This window comes from Nycticebus coucang, chromosome 1, assembly GCF_027406575.1.
Source record: "Nycticebus coucang isolate mNycCou1 chromosome 1, mNycCou1.pri, whole genome shotgun sequence".
Lineage (NCBI taxonomy): Eukaryota > Metazoa > Chordata > Mammalia > Primates > Lorisidae > Nycticebus > Nycticebus coucang.
Genome location: NC_069780.1, coordinates 166,766,975 through 166,779,220, shown reverse-complemented (window position 1 = coordinate 166,779,220; position 12,246 = coordinate 166,766,975). Strand labels below are relative to the sequence as shown.

Here is a 12,246-nt window from a genome sequence, read left to right as displayed (position 1 = left end):
CTTGGGAGGCTGAGGCAAGAGAATCACTTAAGCCCAAGCACTGGAGGTTGCTGTGAGCTGTGACACCAGGGCACTCTACCGAGGGCCACAAGTACCTAGTGTCTGATGAGGGCTTCTCTCTCTACTTTCAGGATAGTGCCTTGAACGCTGTATCTTCTAGAGACGGTGAATGTTGTGTCCTCTTATGACAGAAAAGATGGAAAAGCTGAACACTTTGTGAAGCCACTTTTATAAGGGCCTTAATCTCAATCATACCAGAGGACCTCTTGTGACTTAACTGCCTCCTAAAGGCTATACCTCTTAAGTTTCAACATGAATTTCAAATATTCAAATCATAGGACCAGGTGTTGAGAATAGACTAGCAGGTAGCTAGGAAGTGAACAAATATTGCCTCCCTCCACCCTCTGACTGAAATTGAAGATTCAGTTTGGAGACTTGGTTTTTGCAGTAGAGGACACAGAAGCCCCAGAAAGAGGCATGTGTCACTGTTATTGACTTTGTGAGAGTATTTCATCAAGCCCATCTGAGCTGAATCCAACTGAACATGCTTATAGCTCCACTAATGACACCCGGCACCATGCCAGTTTTTCAGGTGACATTATGGAGTAGTGGTTCCCAGCTCAATCTGTGGTTGTCCTCAAGGAGGCATTTGATGATGTCTGGAGACACTTTTGTTCGTTACAAAGGAAACGCAGTAGAGTATTAATAGAACCTAATGGGTAGAGGCCAGGGATGTTACTAAACATCCTGCAATACACAATACAGCCCCCGGCAACAGAGTTAACCAGTCCAAGATGCCCATAGTACTGAGGTTGAGAAGGACCTGGAACTAGCATGAACTGTTAAAAAAAATGAAGATGCCTGTACTCCTCACAAAACAGTAAATTAAACTCTCTAAGTCTGGATGCTGCAGGTGGCATTTTAATGTTTTCAGTTGATTATAATGCACACCTGAGTTTTGAGAACATAAGCTATAGGAAATACAAAGTCACCCTCTAGTTAAGAGGAGGAAGACTTTAGGGAGAAAGACTAACAAAATAGGATAAGATAAAGGGACAAAATGAAAAGAAGAGGTAATAGTAATTGTAACTGTGCTGGGGCCAAGCCCTTAGTTAAGGGCTTTGCACACATCAACACATGACTCGTGTGGTGGGTTCTGTCAAGTACCAGTGACCTATCACTGGAGGTCAGCAGAGACCCAGAGAACCCAGGTCATTTGCCTGAGGACATGCCACTAGGGAGTGACAGAGCTGGGGTTGAATTACAGTTCTAAGTCACGGCACTCAACAGCTGCGTCAAGGTGCTGATAAATTGCTTTGGGGACTCAGGGAAGGTCTGTGCAACAAGCTGAAGGAAAGGAAATGTTTCAGGAAAGAGTGCCTTAGAGTGCTATAGAATTTCCCCACAACAGAGGGTGAAGACAGCACCGCAGAGCAAGCCAAGCCACTTGTGGGCCCCTAAACATGACCCTTCACCCCCCTCAGGTCCCTGCTTGGGTTTTTAAAATCTTAAGGCTCAGTGTCAACTCCTTCTGGTTGAAATGAACAATTTGACTTAATCTCCTCTTCCTGTAGCAGTAGATTTTTGTCTGTTTCTTTGTTTCAATAAAGTAATATGAGGGTAGGGGAGCTTGAACTAAACTTAAAACTCCTGTATTTGATTATCTTTCATATCATTTACTATTTTTCACAAATTATTTTAAATTATGTCAGCAATGTAGGAATATATGAAACACCTATTTTTGATTTGGATTACCATCTTCCGTGTAATCCACTTCCATGCCATACCACTTAAAGTAGGACAGTATTTGATCTATACCTAAGTGATACAAACATACTGTGGAAATAAGACATCACTGAAGTCTGGCACCTTACCAGTTTTCTGTTTCAAATCCATGTTGCAACTACTGTCACTTGGCAAGTGTTCCTAGCACCCATTTCTGCTAAATCACAGTATGTAATTCTTTCTGCTGATCTTAATGTGAATTAAGTCCTTATTTTAAGGACTTGTTTACCATATGACACATTTTAAAAATAATCTCTCCCATAAATATCATTTTTATAAAATGTTTACTTCATACTTCTTCGTATTTCATTTTATTCACTGAACCAGAGTTGGGAAGTAAGGTAAAGGTGCAATGTTTAAGGAGACACTCAGTCTCACAATGGTGCAAATGTCACCCTACACTTGCTCAAGCCTGAGTGTGTCTCCTTAAATATTGTACCCTAAGAACCTACCTTGTCTCACCCTAGTCTTCAACATGTTTACTGAACGCCCAGTATGTGCCATATAATAGTAATAGATGAAAAAATCAAGGTTCTGACCCTTGGAAGTTTATATTCTTAGGGATAGAATTTGAATTACAACTGATTTTTCTAGACACTGTCAACTGACTGATACAAATGTCATTCCACTTCCCTTTTTCTCTGCTTCATTCCACTTTCCTTTAAGTGGACATGAGAACCAGCTCTGGCCAAAGAGAACCAAATGAAATTGCTGAGGGCTCTGGGACAGCTCTCTCATCTCTTTTGCCTTCCTCATGCCTTGAGTGAGAATGCAATGTCTGGAGCTCTGGCAACCTCTATGAAATAATGAGAGAAAGGCCAAGGCAATCACAGCCATCCCAAGCTGATGAACCAATGTGAAAAACTTCCTGGATCCATATCCCTGTCACACGAGAAACAAAATCTCTTTGTATTATTTGCTTAACTGAATGTTGGTCAGGTCTTCTATTACTTAAATTGATGTAACTGGCAAAAGTTCATTCCTACAGAATTTGGGCTGATTCTAGATCTTTACCTGGGCAAATTTAACTACCATTCCAGAGTGAAGAGAGACTCAGCTCCCCCTGAGAATTCAAAGGAAAGAGAAAGTTACTTCATTCTAACTTCTAATTGTAATAGATTTTTATTTTCAGTTAGTAGCTTCTCCAGCACTTTTAACTATGAAAGAATTAAAACAAAAAAAAAACTGCTGAGGATGATATTCAAGAACTCACTTAACTAAAACAATGTGGTAAAAAGCCAAGTTTATAAAACAGGAGGCCCCAAGGTAACAAGGTCTTTGTCAAAATAAGCATCTTCTGGAAATGTCAGGAGGCATAAGCTCCCTCATTAGCAACCTCCTTGCTGTCTCCTGTGTTTCTCTCCTCCCTCTGCTGTGCCTTAAGACCCTGGGATTTTTACCAGGAAATTACTTACAATCTATTCTGAGTCAGATAAGCCAGACAGATGCGAGATCTTAAAGAAACAAAGTAAGAAGAAATCTAAACTATGCAAATGTAATCAAAGATTTGGTGGATTTGTATATAAAATGCAAAATAGATAAAAATCAAGAGAAAAGAAAAATTTTTTGCCAAACTTTTTGGTTTTAATGTCTATACTCTTAAAACCAACCAGGTAATTTCGAAATATCCACTTTTTAGATGCCATGAAGCCTTAGCTTCAGAAAATGATTTCAAGCCCACTGCAAGGACAAGACCCAACTGTTACATCCTCTGTCATCCTTTTAGATTCAGATAAAGCGACAGCTATGGCTAATGTGTGTATAAGTCTCTAAACTTTTGAGGTCATAACTAATTATAAGTCACAAAAATCACTTAGTAACTATTCTGCAGTTACTTTGAACAAATGCTTCTTTTGGAGTCATTGTCTACATCCATGAAAAAAAATGAAAAGGTTGCTGAAGAGGCAGACAACATAAGATAGGATATAATAGAACTTTAAAAAATTAAAAAATCATTTAAGGAGGGCAGTGCCTGTGGCTCAAAGGAGTAGGGCACCAGCGCCATATGCCGGAGGTGGTGGGTTCAAACCCAGCCCCAGCCAAAAACTGCAAAAAAAGAAAAAAAGTCATTTAAGGAATTTCAAGATGCAGCGGAAAGTGTCAACAGTAAACTAAACCAAGCAGAAGAAATAATCTCAGAGCTTGAAGACAAGGCCCTTGAACAAACCCAGTCCATTAAAGATACAGAACAAAGAATAAAGAAAAATAAACAATCACTCAGAAAAATATGGGATTATGCAAAGCAAACTAATATAAAAATTATAGGTATCCCTGAAGGAGGGAAAAAAACAAAAATCATGGATAATCTATTTAAGAAAATGATTAAGGAGTACTTCCCTGATATCACCAGAGATTCAGATATCCATATACAATATGTTATCAAAAACCAAGAAAATTCATAGCAAATAGGATACCTCCAAGACACAAAGACATATCATCATCAACCTGGCCAAAGTCAAAATGAAGGAGAAAATTCTACAAGCAGCAAAATGAAAGCAATAACTAACCTATAAAGGAAAACAGACTAGCAGCAGACTTTTCAGTGGAAACCTTACAAGCCAGAAGGGATTGGGCTCCATTTTTAGTCTTCTAGTCTTCTGAAACAGACTACTACAAGCCTAGAATTTTGTGTCCTGAAAAACAGCTTCATAATTGATGGAGAAATAAATACTTTTCCAGACAAGCAAACACTAAGGGAATTTGTCACTACTAAACCTGCCCTACAGGAAATACTCAGAACTGCATTATACATAGAACAGCACAATAGATAAGACAGTGGAAAAACACCCCAAAGTTTAAGCTCACAGCTGTAATAAAATAATACTACAAAAAGAAAAACAAAACAATAAAATATTATCGAACATGATGAAAGAACAGCATCCCACATATCAATACTAACACTGAATATGAACAGTCTGATTCTGCCCTCAAAAGACATAGACTGGCTGAATGGATGAGAAAGCACAACCCAACTATCTGCTGTTTCCAGGAAACACATTTAACCCACAAGGACCCCCATAGACTCAAAGTGAAAGGATGGAAAAAATATACCATGCAAATAGAAACCAAAAGAGAGCAGGTGTGGCTATCCTCATATCAGATAAAATTGACTTTAAATCAACAATGAGATAAGAAAAAAAAGACAAAGATGGTCATTATATAATAGTAAAAGGAGCAATTCAGCAAGAGGATATAACAATTCTAAATATATATGCATCTAACACAGGAGTTCACCGATTCATAAAGCAAATCATATTGGGCCATAAAGAAAAGAGATAAACAGCAGTGTCATAATTGCTGAGGACTTCAACAACTCACTGAAAGAGCTTGACAGATCATCAAAGCAGAAAAATCAGTAATTAATAGGACTCTAGAACAAATGAACCTAATGGATATCTACAAAACATTAAGGAACCTCATTAGGTTAGGAGGTTCATGACCTCATCATGACCCATTCTCCCAACCCTCTTTGATGCATAGCCCAACTGGAAAGACTTCCTAGGCTCCTCTTTGGCTCTATAATTTTATAAATCACTAAGACTAAATCTTGCCTCAGAGAAGTCCACTTCATTCTATGTGCCCCCATCAATTTGGGCACGCTTGGAACTTATCTGGATAACCCATCCAGCAGGCAGCCACAATGTTTCTAGAGATCTCTGATTTGTACCAAATTTAACTGCTCAATGTCTTAGAACTCCCTTCTAAAACCATGCTTTATGTTTTGTCATCAGCCAAAATAGGTCTCTAAAAGTTCGATATTCAGCATTAACTTTTCATGCACCATTCAGTTCTATTATTCAAACTTGTTTATGACCTAAAGCAGCAGTTGTCAACCTATGGGTCACAACCCCTTTGGACTGTATTAAAGGTTCGCAGCATTAGGAAGGTTGAGAACCACTGACCTAAAGGGGCTTCTCATCTCTTTCTCTTGACCCTGTATTTTTCACTCCAACCATTAAAAGCTTTATTCTCCCTTCTGGATCAATTTCCTTCCCTCTCCCACACATTTCATACATCATTCCAACCACTCCTTACCAGCACCCTCTTTTTCACTCCTCACTGGTCAATCTCCCACCCAAACAAATGCCTCCTAACTTGGCTCAGTTTGCCCATGCTTGCCCTCCTTAAAGGCGGATTGTGGATTGCAACTGAACAAACTCACATGCCAGCATAAATTGGTGCCACTGCATTTATTCTTTAACTACAACTAGGCCCTCAGAAACACTCAACTATAATATGATGTTGGTCAGGTTCTTCTTCCAATCTTCTCAGAGGCTAATTCAAACCTTTGTCATTCTTCTCTACATCCTGTCTTAAAAGTCACAGAAAAAAACCAGAGCCACCAGATATGAACAAACTCACACCACCTTCCTCCAAATCTATAAAGATGTAGCTTTAAGACCATCCTGACTTCATCCTACCTCCTCTTGAGGGAATACTGAATGTCCTGCAATTTCAGATACCCTCCCCACTTGCAACACAGATGCCAAACCCTCTGGGATTCTCAGTCATCGGTTCCGCCCTTTTCCTCCTGTCCACTAGCTTCTGTTTAGTTCATGAATCCTCTGTAGTCCTTCAGCTCTGGACTTCTTCTAGCTGCTACCCTTCAAAGTCAGACTACTTGAAAGGGTCTCCAATTTCTCCCCTTCTTCATGCCCCATTTGCACTTCAGTCTACTGCATTTTAATAAGCATACTCTCAATAATTCATTGTGAACCTGATTGTCAACTTTGTCAGTTATTAGTCCCTAGTTCTCCCAACGGTTAATTCTATCAATCATTACTTCTTCTTAAAAACCCTTTTCTCTCAATATCTATAGATCTAATTTCCTCTGATTCTTCTCCTCCCTCTTGGGTCTGTCCTACTTTGTTTCTTCCTTGTCTACTGACTGCTTCTTAAATGCTGTATACCAGGCTTTAGTTACTAATTCTATTCTCACTCTTTCACTATTCCATGGCAATCTCAGCCATTATCTACTGACACAATTATAATTAATAAACCTTTATTCAAACCAATGGACTCTCCTGAGCTTCAGAGACAGATTTCTTACAGAGTATGTGTACTTGGATGAACTAAAGACACTTCAAGTTTAATGTTTCAGAACCATATTCATTATCTTTCTTCCTTATTCCTTGCCTCAGAAAAGAGCAACACCATTTACCTGTCTCATTAACTGAACATTATCCTAGACTCTTCTTCACTCACTATATACAATCAGCAGCTAAATCCTATATAGTTTCAGTACTTCGACATGTCCTATGCCTCTGTTCCCTCACCTCTACTGCCATCGATACTTAGTGCAGAACCTCTCATTTCCACTATTTTGACTGTCTTTTAGCTAGTTCCCTGCCTCTCACTTTGCCTTCTTGGCTTATCCTTCAGATGACTATCAGAGAAATCTCTATAAAGTGGAAACTTAAACTTCACCATCTAGTATAAAATCCACCATGTGCAGGCAACGTGAAAATTCTTCATATTGGATTTATGCATTGGCCCTTTCTATGTCTCTAGCTTTGTTTCTAGTAATTCTCCATGCATTTAGAATCTATCCTGCATCTCCACTCACATTCCTCAAAGACACATGGTGTTCTATATCTCTGTGCCTTTGTATATGTAACCATGTTTTCAGGAATATTCCTTCTCCCTTGTTGGCCTAGAAAAGTCCTACCCATCCTTGTATAATCACCATGGTAAAATCCAAATCATGACCACAGTGCACCATGACACAGTACTCTGTTTTCAGATCTGCCTGTCCTACTAGACTGTAAAGTCCTTAAGAGAAAGGGCTGAGTCCTTTGTATTTCCTATCATCATATTATCAGCATTTAGCATGATGCTACTAGATTACTATTAGAATTGATGATTGCAACTGTTATTAGATAATTGCTATCAGAATATAAATACAAATGAATGCCATAATTTAAACCTCAATGTTTACATCTCTCGATAAAACGATATTTTTATAGTTGTAAGATTTTGAGGAAAAAATAAGAGCTTGAAAAACAAGAAAGAAGTTCATCTGCTTAGTGTGATTTAAGTACTCCTCAGACTGAAGGCAAGGCAGGTGAACACCTGAGTCAAAAGGGTTGCCCTTTACTAACAACTTTGAACAAGCCATGTCAGTATACTTTAAGAAGCATGCAGATTCTTACTCTAGTTCTAAATTGTTATTTTAGCAGAGTATGTCAGAAATAACACATGCTTTGAACGTCAGACAAAGCAGTATGCATAACAGCTCAATCTTTTCAGTGCTTTATGACATAGATATGCTGAACCCCTCGAAGCTCAGTTTTATCAATAATCATCAGGATAGTTACAGCAACTCACCCAACCACAAGCACTTAGTACACAGTGATCACTCAATAATGCGTATTTCCTTGCCCTTTACTGGGTGTAATTTATTTTTGTACATTTTTACCTGAGCATCTCTTCACAAAGATTACAAAAGCCTCTCCCAGAACCAAGCTATTTCCTCCACGGACTGACGGCCTAGGGATGGCTTGCTTCTCTAGTCCAAGAACTCCCAACAAATTTTAGGTTTTCTTTCTGGAGAACAACATCTACTGTCTTACTTTCTTGGCTAAAACAAGCAAAAGCGATCAAATCAATAGAAGAGATTAAAAAGTTGATTTACCTTAAATCTTAACCTGTTGCCACCAGTTGCTTGGAAATGAAACTATGGACGCTTTCTCCTGCACCTGGGAAAACTGGTCCCTCCCTTGCCGCTCACCTCCTCCCTCTCACCTGTCTTTCTCAGATGCTCTGGTCCACCTTCTTAGTGCTAATTGGATGGCCTGGGATCACTGCTGCAGGCTCACAGTCTGATTGGCTTACCTCACTGTCAGTCCTTATTCTGGCCCTGCCTTTTCTCAAGTTTACACTCTTGTTGCCTAGGAAATCCCAGTGACTATGAAATCCCAAGCTGTTTGAACAGCCAGAGGGAAGTTTTGCTGAAAATGGTTTAGTTTCTAGCACAACATGAAACTTAACCACCTATGTTTTATGTTCTTTTAAGCAGTCCCTTCCTGTCCCTCTGTGGTCCCCAGAAGGTCTACTGCTAGGGTGCCTTATTACCAGGTAAAACTTAAAATCACAACTCTCAGGAGCAGACAGGTATAATTATACATGATTGAAAAGTCTCTTTCTTTCTCTGCCTTCACACACTAAAGGAATGCCATTTCTGCTATTTCTATCCTTGGTTTCTTCTCTTCTTTTCTTATTTATTCTTTTTTTTTTTTACACATTCCTTGGCAATTACTGTACTGGATAACAAGCAGTCTAGTGGCCTATTTAGAGGAAAATATCTAAATCATGCTTTCTTTCATTGGTATCTATGACATCCACATTGCCCTTTCCATTCTCACCCCTACTCCCCTCCTCTGAGGAGCAGGCAGGTATAATTACAGGTGACTCAAACCTGCTCTCTCTCTCTCTCACACACACACACACACACACACACACACACACGGTGCATGCACACTTCTGCATGTGACATGATCCTGGCTGTGTGCAACATCCTTACAGCATGAGAACTCACAGAACTTAGACACCAAGCACCCAGCTCTCAAAATCCCAGGCAAATTTTTCTGTGGATATAGCAAAGGTTTGGGCCCTTTACTATTTCCACAGGGAGTATATATAGCTTTCTCTTTTTGTTTTAATTGTTTTGAGATAGGTCTCACAACACCATAATTAAGCAATCAGAGCTGTGGCTCTTCCAGGGCAAACTCAGGTCTCTAAAGTTCTCAAAAGTTTAACTCATCAGATATCATTTAAGTATCTGAAACCTTAAGGAACTCAGATCTCCATCTGAGATTGCAAAATCAAACATAAGGGCACAAGAATTTGAATGTGAAGTATTTTATGAAACCCATCTAAGAAACAGTTTGCTATAGTAATTTAAGAAAGGAGATCAAAAAGAAAAAAAAAAAGGCAAACTAACAATAAACAGAGAAGGAGGACCAAGGGACAACATGACAGAGTCACCATACATGCCCTCTATGGTTTTACCAAGGAAAGAAAACAACAACAAAACCTGTGAGTTTATGTAAATGTGATCATAAGCTATGTTCTCTTCTATAGTGGCTTGTTTCCTCAGTATGACTAGTCTCAGATTCATTCGTGTGAATAATCTACTTGTATGTACCGCTTTATGGTAATTACTGTAAGGATTACCACAATGTGCTTATCCAGTTGTCTGTTGAAGGATGACAGGGTTGTTTACAGTTTGATGTTAGTACAGATAATTTTTCTATGAATGTTTGTGTACTAGCCTTTGTATAAACATTTACTTTCATTTCTCTTGGAAAAACAGCTAGGAGCACAGTGGCTGAATCACATGGTTGGCTCATGTTCAACTTTTTAAGAAACTGCCCAATTATTTCCCAAAGTGGTGTACTATTTTACATTCCCACCAGAAGTAAGTGAGGGTTCTACATCCTTCTCAACACGGATACAGTCTTTTTAATTTTGGCCATTCTAATGCATATGTAGTAGTATTTTATTGTGGTTTTACTTTGTATTTCCTGAATAACTAATAACACTGAACATCTTCTCTTGTGCTTATTTGCCATCCATATATTATCATTGGTTAAGTGTCTGTCAAGTCTTTTGTTCATCTTAAAACTGGGGCATTTGTTTTCTTATTTTTGAGTTTCTAGAGTTCTTTATATACTCTAGATGTAAGAACTTAATCAGCTTTTTTGTTTTGCAAATATTCTTCCCCAGTCTATGACTTACCCTTTCACTCCCTTTGCAGTGTCTTTTGAAGAACATATTTTTAATTTTGATGAAATTTAATTTCATGCTTTTTTAGTACATCATTGTTATGAACTTCTCATTTTTCTTGTCTATTCTATTAATATGATGAATTTCATTGATAGGATTTCAAACATCAAACTAACAATGAATAAACTCATATTCCAGGAAAAATTTCCAGTTGGTCAAGTTGGTTTTCTTCCTATGTATATACTTTTTGACTGTTCACTTAAATTTTACTTTAAAAGTTTACATCTATGTTCATCAGGGATGTTGTCCTTTTGTTGTGATGGCTCTTCTGACTTTAGTATTAGGGTGGTGGTAGCCTCATAGAATGAATGAGGAAGTGTTCTTTCTCTTTAATGTTCTGGAGTCAGTTGAGTAAAATAACTATTATTTGTTCCTAAATTGTTTTAGCCATTCTGAAAGGTAAGATGGACCCCTTTACCCATAATTAAGATCAGGTGTTGAGTTTAAGGCAGAACATACATACCAAAAGGTTATAAACAGGTTTATTAATAACATAATGAGTTTGCCTAAGGAGAGAAAGGCAGCTCTCAAGTTGGTCTCAAAAGACATTGATAGAGTAGGAAAAGGAGAGTTGCTTGGATTTTTTTGGTGGTTACAGGGCAGAGCTATTAGACGATAGCTAATAGAGGATAGCACTATTTGGTTTCAGTTTCTTACTAGTCCTAAAGGAGGGAACCTCAGTCTTTCTTACCAGCTTGAAAAGGGGGATGGGAGAGGGTGCAGTTTCAAAAATGCAAGGAGCCAAGGATCAGAAGTAAATCCATCACCTATTCCAATTACTCTCTGATGTTTGACTGATGATTGGAAGGTGCCATTTGGTATTTATTTGAATTTGAACCTGATCACGTAAACCACTAGGTTACTTCCTAAGACCTGTAGTCTAAGGGCAACAAAGGAGTTGTGAGCTTCATTTAATTCCTTTTTCAAAAAAGCCCCATATTGTATATTTTGGAAAGTGAAGTTGGTTCCTTTATCACTATCAGTAATGTCTGGAAATCTGAAGGGGATAAGGAGTGTCTTGTGGGGTTGTGTGTTGTATCTTTAGTATGTGCAGAGACATGTGTAACTTTAATTTATACATGTATATTGGGTATTTATGTGGCAAGAGATTCCCAGAGTTCTTTAACCAAGAGGGCGACTTTGTTCTTTATAGTTCCTATCAGATCATCTATTTCTTCTTGAGTTGACTTTGGTAATTTGATCTTCTTACAAATGGTTGATAACTGGTATCTAAGAGAACTCAAATTAATCAATAATAACAAAAAAAGAGCAAACAATCTTATCTATCACTGGGCAAAGAGACATGAACAGAACCTTCTCTGAGGAAAACAGAAGAATGGCCAACAAACACATGAAAAAATATTCATTGTCCCTAATCATCAGTGAAGTACAAATCAAAGCCATCCTGAGGTATCATCTAAACCCAGTAATAATCTTATATCTCACTTTGGATAAACCCCAACCCAAGCACCTCTACCCCAATGGCCCAAATCCTTGATCTGTGGCAATCCTCCATCAAAAATTCCTTCTGTGACTTGTGGTCTCCATGTCAGTGTGATGAGCTTCTCTGTGCTCCAACCCCAGGATTCTCTCATTCAAAGGCACATGTTGTATTCTTTTTTTTTTATAAGGAATTTAGCAACTCTCTGTTAGATGTTATCACTCAGGAGATTC

The 12,246-nt window shown here is 38.4% G+C and overlaps 1 protein-coding gene across 1 annotated transcript in view; it reads right to left on the bottom strand.

The window, feature by feature from the left end:
* Positions 1-8,501, bottom strand: part of CAPSL (calcyphosine like) — a 29,954-nt gene extending 21,453 nt beyond the window's left edge. Inside the window, exon 1 of the mRNA XM_053596458.1 lies at positions 8,420-8,501. The gene's annotated coding sequence lies outside the window, so the exon portion shown is untranslated. The remainder of the gene's footprint in view (positions 1-8,419) is intronic.
* Between the last annotated feature and the right edge of the window lie 3,745 nt (positions 8,502-12,246).